The sequence below is a fragment of the Aegilops tauschii genome, chromosome 3 (assembly GCF_002575655.3).
Source record: "Aegilops tauschii subsp. strangulata cultivar AL8/78 chromosome 3, Aet v6.0, whole genome shotgun sequence".
NCBI classification, from domain to species: domain Eukaryota; kingdom Viridiplantae; phylum Streptophyta; class Magnoliopsida; order Poales; family Poaceae; genus Aegilops; species Aegilops tauschii.
The window spans coordinates 591,248,774-591,255,936 of NC_053037.3; positions in this window are offsets into that span (position 1 = coordinate 591,248,774).

A 7,163-nucleotide genomic window follows, 5' to 3' on the forward strand; every position below is an offset into this window, starting at 1 on the left:
GGGAATAACTAGCCACGCAAGGGGAGGCCCCCTCCCCGAGGCGGCGGGTCAGGTCCGACGCTGGAACAGCTGTTGAATGAGCCTTGTCCAAGGCACGGCTCTAGAGAGAAGCCAGCAACTCATCTGTGGAAGGATTGTGCAATCATGAAGGCCTTTAAAAATTACAATGGCCCGGGCGGCGGCTCAAATTCTGGTCCTCAGAGCGGTCAAGGGGGCTTTAATCAACAGTCTGGCCAGGGTCATCAACAACAGCAGGGGGGTTATCAGACCAATCCAAAGTAGCTTAGCGGTGGACAGTATCATGTGTTTACCACCAGCCTGTGTAAGCGAGATCAGAAGCTTCATAAGAGGGCAGTGAATGCTGTTGAACCGGCAGTCCCACGCTACCTGCGGTGGTCTGAGCAGCCCATAGTGTGGAGTAGGGAGGATCACCCTCCTCGAGTGGATAACCCGGGCCACTTGGCCTTAGTGGTGGCTCCCCAAGTGGGAGGATATAAGTTCACAAAGGTGCTCATGGATGGAGGCAGCAGCATCAACATCCTCTATTATGAGACTTTTCACCGTATGGGGTTGGTTTATAAGAACCTCAGCCAGTCAAACACTATCTTCCATGGTGTGGTACCTGGTAAGTCGGCTTATCCAGTCGGCAAGATCGAATTAGAAGTGGCCTTTGGAGATGAGAACAACTACAGGGTGGAGAAATTGACCTTTGAGGTGGTCAAGATAAGAAGTCCGTACCATGCTATATTTGGACGGCCGGCTTACGCCAAATTTATGGCACGGCCGTGTTATGTGTACTTACAGCTCAAGATGCCGGGTCACAATGGGACCATTACGGTTCACGGCAGCCGGAAAGTGGCTCTGGATGTTGAGGAAGTCGATGCGGCTTATGCAGAGTCTGTTTGTGCTACAGAGGAGTTGAAGTTTTACAAGGACAATGTTGACCCAACAGATATGACCTCTCTGAAAAAGCCGACTACGGAGAATGAGTCGGCGATGAAATTTAAGTCGGCTGATGAAACTAAGCTTGTTGATTTTGTTCCAGGAGATTCATCTCAGCAGTTTAGCATCAGTGCCAATCTGGATCCACAATAGGAAAGCGCGCTCATCGAGTTCATCCGTGAGAATAGGGACATCTTCGCATGGAAACCTTCTGACATGCCAGGTGTACCTAGAGAACTCGCTGAGCACACTCTCAATGTTGATCCAAAATTTAAGCCGGTCAGGCAGTTCCTTCGGCGGTTTAACGAAGAGAGGCGGAAGGCTATTGGTGAAGAGGTGGCCCGGCTCTTGGCGGCCGGGTTTATTGTTGAAGTCTTTCACCCAGAGTGGTTGGCTAACCCGATGCTCGTACTCAAGAAGAACGGCACCTGGAGGATGTGTGTGGATTACACGGACTTGAATAAGGCGTGTCCGGCTGATCCTTTTGCCCTCCCCCGTATTGATCAAATCGTTGATGCTACGGCAGGTTGTGCACGCTTAAGTTTCTTGGATGCTTATTCCGGATATCATCAGATTAAGATGGCAGTTAAGGACCAGGAGAAGACGGCGTTCATCACTCCCTTTGGAGCCTTCTGCTATGTGTCTATGCCCTTTGGGCTCAAGTGTGCACAGGCGACTTACCAGCATTGTGTACAGAATTGTCTTCATAAACAAATTGGGCGCAATGTTCACGCTTATGTGGACGATATTGTGGTTAAGTCCATAAAAGAGGAAACCCTGATAGATGATTTAAGGGAAACCTTTGATAATTTCCGGGTCTACAAGATGATGCTTAACCCGGCCAAGTGTGTCTTTGGTGTTCCTGCAGGCAAACTCTTGGGTTTCTTGGTTTCTGACAGAGGCATTGAGGCTAACCCGGAGAAGATCAAGGCTATCACCTCCCTGGCTAAGCCGGCGTGTATAAATGACGTTCAGCGCTTGGCGGGTCGCATCGCTGCTTTAAGCTGGTTTATAAGCCGTTTGGGTGAAAAGGCCATGCCCTTATATCAGTTGATGAAGAAAACTGATAACTTTGTCTGGAATGATGCAGCTAATACCGCCTTTGAGGATTTGAAGAAGCAGCTGGCAGAGCCCCCAGTCCTTGCTGCTCCGGTTGATAAGGAGCCCTTACTGCTGTATGTGGCGGCAAACGCACGAGCCGTCAGTGTGGCTATTGTGGTGGAGCGCAAGGAGGAGGGCAAGGAGCATCCGGTTCAGCGGCCGGTTTATTATGTCAGCGAAGTGCTCATTGAGTCCAAGCAGTGGTACCCGCATTGGCAGAAGCTTGTGTATGGTGTGTTCATGGCGAGCCGGAAACTTAAGCATTATTTTCAGGGTCATCCCATCACCGTGGTCAGTTCTGCCCCTCTTGGTGATATCATTCAAAACAGAGAGGCCACAGGGAGAATTGCTAAGTGGGCTATAGAACTTGGACCTCATGGTCTCAAATATGTGCCACGCACTGCTGTTAAATCTCAGGCCTTGGTGGATTTCATCATGTTGGGGAACGTAGTAATTTCAAAAAAATTCCTACGCACACGCAAGATCATGGTGATGCATAGCAACGAGAGGGGAGAGTGTTGTCCACGTACCCTCGTAGACCGACAGCGGAAGCGTTATCACAACGCGGTTGATGTAGTCGTACGTCTTCACGATCCGACCGATCAAGTACCGAACGCACGGCACCTCTGAGTTCTACACACGTTCAGCTCGATGACGTCCCTCGAACTCCGATCCAGCCGAGTGTTGAGAGAGAGTTTCGTCAGCACGACGGCGTGGTGACGATGATGATGTTCCACCGACGCAGGGCTTCGCCTAAGCTCCGCAACGGTATTATCGAGGTGTAATATGGTGGAGGGGGGCACCGCACACGGCTAAGAGATCTCAAGGATCAATTGTTGTGTCTCTGGGGTGCCCCCCTGCCCCCGTATATAAAGGAGCAAGGGAGGAGGAGGCCGGCCCTAGGAGGGGGCGCACCAAGTGTGGAGTCCTACTAGGACTCCCTAGTCCTAGTAGGATTCCACCTCCCATATGGAATAGGAAAAGAGGAAGGGAAAAAGAGAAGGAAGGAAGGGGGCGCCCCCCTTCCCTAGTCCAATTCGGACCAGACCAAGGGGAGGGGTGCGGCCACCCTTGAGGCCCTTTTTCTTCTTTCCCGTATGGCCCAATAAGGCCCAATACGTATTCCCGTAACTCTTCGGTACTCCGAAAAATACCCGAATCACTCGGAACCTTTCCGAAGTCCGAATATAGTCGTCCAATATATCGATCTTTACGTCTCGACCATTTCGAGACTCCTCGTCTTGTCCATGATCTCATCCGGGACTCCGAACTCCTTCGGTACATCAACATACATAAACTCATAATAAAACTGTCATCGTAACTTTAAGCGTGCGGACCCTACGGGTTCGAGAACTATGTAGACATGACCGAGACACGTCTCCGGTCAATAACCAATAGCGGGATCTGGATGCCCATATTGGGTCCCACATATTCTACGAAGATCTTTATCGGTCAGACCGCATAACAACATACGTTGTTCCCTTTGTCATCAGTATGTTACTTGCCCGAGATTCGATCGTCGGTATCTCGATACCTAGTTCAATCTCGTTACCGGCAAGTCTCTTTACTCGTTCCGTAACACATCATCCCGCAACTAACTTATTAGTCACAATGCTTGCAAGGCTTATAGTGATGTGCATTACCGAGTGGGCCCAGAGATACCTCTCCGACAATCTGAGTGACAAATCCTAATCTCGAAATACGCCAACCCAACAAGTACCTTTGGAGACACCTGTAGAGCACCTTTATAATCACCCATTTACGTTGTGACGTTTGGTAGCACACAAAGTGTTCCTCCGGTAAATGGGAGTTGCATAATCTCATAGTCATAGGAACATGTATAAGTCATGAAGAAAGCAATAGCAACATACTAAACGATCGGGTGCTAAGCTAACGGAATGGGTCAAGTCAATCACGTCATTCTCCTAATGAGGTGATCTCGTTAATCAAATGACAACTCATGTCTATGGCTAGGAAACATAACCATCTTTGATTAACGAGCTAGTCAAGTAGAGGCATACTAGTGACACTCTGTTTGTCTATGTATTCACATATGTATTATGTTTCCGGTTAATACAATTCTAGCATGAATAATAAACATTTATCATGATATAAGGAAATAAATAATACTTTATTATTGCCTCTAGGGCATATTTCCTTCAGTCTCCCACTTGCACTAGAGTCAATAATCTAGCTCACATCGCCATGTGATTTAACATCAATAATTCACATCACCATGTGATTAACACCCATAGTTCACATCTCTATGTGACCAACACTCAAAGGGTTTACTAGAGTCAATAATCTAGTTCACATCGCTATGTGATTAACACCCAAAGAGTACTAAGGTGTGATCATGTTTTGATTGTGAGATAATTTTAGTCAACGGGTCTTGTCACATTCAGATCCGTAAGTATTTTGCAAATTTCTATGTCTACAATGCTCTGCACGGAGCTACTCTAGCTAATTGCTCCCACTTTCAATATATATCTAGACCGAGACTTAGAGTCATCTAGATTTAGTGTCAAAAACTTGCATCGACGTAACCCTTTACGACGAACCTTTTGTTACTTCCATAATCGAGAAACATATCCTTATTCCACTAAGGATAATTTTGACCGCTGTCCAGTGATCTACTCCTAGATCACTATTGTACTCCCTTGCCAAAATCAGTGTAGGGTATACAATAGATCTGGTACACAGCATGGCATACTTTATAGAACCTATGGCCAAGGCATAGGGAATGACTTTCATTCTCTTTCTATCTTTTGCCGTGGTCGGGCTTTGAGTCTTTACTCAATTTCACACCTTGTAACACAGGGAAGAACTCTTTCTTTGACTGTTCTATTTTGAACTATTTCAAAATCTTGTTAAGGTATGTACTCATTGAAAAACTTATCAAGCGTCTTCATCTATCTCTATAGATCTTGATGCTCAATATGTAAGCAGCTTCACCGAGGTCTTTCTTTGAAAAACTCCTTTCAAACACTCTATGCTTTGCAGAATAATTCTACATTATTTCCGATCAACAATATGTCATTCACATATACTTATCAGAAATGCTGTAGTGCTCCCACTCACTTTCTTGTAAATACAGGCTTCACCGCAAGTCTGTATAAAACTATATCCTTTGATCAACTTATCAAAGTGTATATTCCAACTCCGAGATGCTTGCACCAGTCCATAGATGGATCGCTGGAGCTTGCATATTTTGTTAGCACCTTTAGGATTGACAAAACCTCCTGGTTGCATCATATACAACTCTTCTGTAATAAATCCATTAAGGAATGCAGTTTTGTTTATCCATTTGCCATATTTCATAAAATGCGGCAATTGCTAACATGATTCAGACAGACTTTAGCATAGATACGAGTGAGAAACTCTCATCGTAGTCAACATCTTGAACTTGTCGAAAACCTTTTTGCGACAATTCTAGCTTTGTAGATAGTGATACTACTATCAGCGTCCGTCTTCCTCTTGACGATCCATTTATTCTCAATTGCTTGCCGATCATCGGGCAAGTCAACCAAAGTCCACACTTTGTTCTCATACATGGATCTCATCTCAGATTTCATGGCCTCAAGCCATTTTGTGGGATCTGGGCTCACCATCGCTTCTTCATAGTTCGTAGGTTTGTCATGGTCTAGTAACATAACCTCCAGAACAGGATTACCGTACCACTCTGGTGCGGATCTTACTCTGGTTTACCTACGAGGTTTGGTAGTAACTTGATCTGAAGTTACATGATCATCATCATTAACTTCCTCACTAATTGGTGTAGAAGTCACAGGAACAGATTTCTGTGATCCAATAAGGGAGCAGGTACAGTTACCTCATCAAGTTCTACTTTCCTCCCACTCACATCTTTCGAGAGAAACTCCTTCTCTAGAAAGGATCCATACTTAGCAACGAATGTCTTGCCTTCGGATCTGTGATAGAAGGTGTACCCAACTGTCTCCTTTGGGTATCCTATGAAGATACATTTCTCTGATTTGGGTTTGAGCTTATCAGGATGAAACTTTTTCACATAAGCATCGCAACCCCAAAATTTTAAGAAACGACAACTTTGGTTTCTTGCCAAACCACAGTTCATAAGGCGTCGTCTCAACGGATTTTGATGGTGCCCTATTTAACGTGAATGCAGCTGTCTCTAATGCATAACCCCCAAAACGATTAGTGGTAGATTGGTAAGAGACATGATAGACTGCACTATATCCAATAAAGTACGGTTATGACGTTCAGACACACCATTATGCTGTGGTGTTCCAGGTGGCATGAATTTGTGAAACTATTCCACATTGTTTTAACTGAAGGCCAAACTCGTAACTTAAATACTCTTCTCCACGATCAGATCGTAGAAAATTTATTTTCTTGTTACGATGATTTTCTGCTTCACTCTGAAATTATATGAACTTTTCAAATGTTTCAGACTCTTGTTTCATTAAGTAGATATACCCATATCTGCTCAAATCATCTGTGAAGGTCAGAAAATAATGATACCTGCTACGAGCCTCAATATTCATCGGACCACATACATCTGTATGTATGATTTCCAACAAATCTGTTGCTCTCTCCATAGTTCCGGAGAACGGCGTTTTAGTCATCTTGCCCATGAGGCACGGTTCGCAAGCATCAAGTGATTCATAATCAAGTGATTCCAAAGTCCCATCAGTATGGAGTTTCTTCATGCGCTTTACACCAATATGACCTAAACGGCAGTGCCACCAATAAGTTGCACTATCATTATTAACTTTGCATCTTTTGGCTTAAATATTATGAATATGTGTATCACTACGATCGAGATCCAACAAACCATTTTCGTTGGTGTGTATGACCATAGAAGGTTTTATTCATGTAAACAGAACAACAATTGTTCTCTAATTTAAATAAATAACCGTATTGCAATAAACATGATCAAATCATATTCATGCTCAACGCAAACACCAAATAACACTTATTTAGTTTCAACACTAATCCTGAAAGTACAGGGAGTGTGCGATGATGATCATATCAATCTTGGAACTACTTCCAACACACATCGTCACCTCGCCTTTTACTAGTCTCTGTTTATTCTGCAACTCCCGTTTCGAGTTACTACTCTTAGCAACTGAACCAGTATC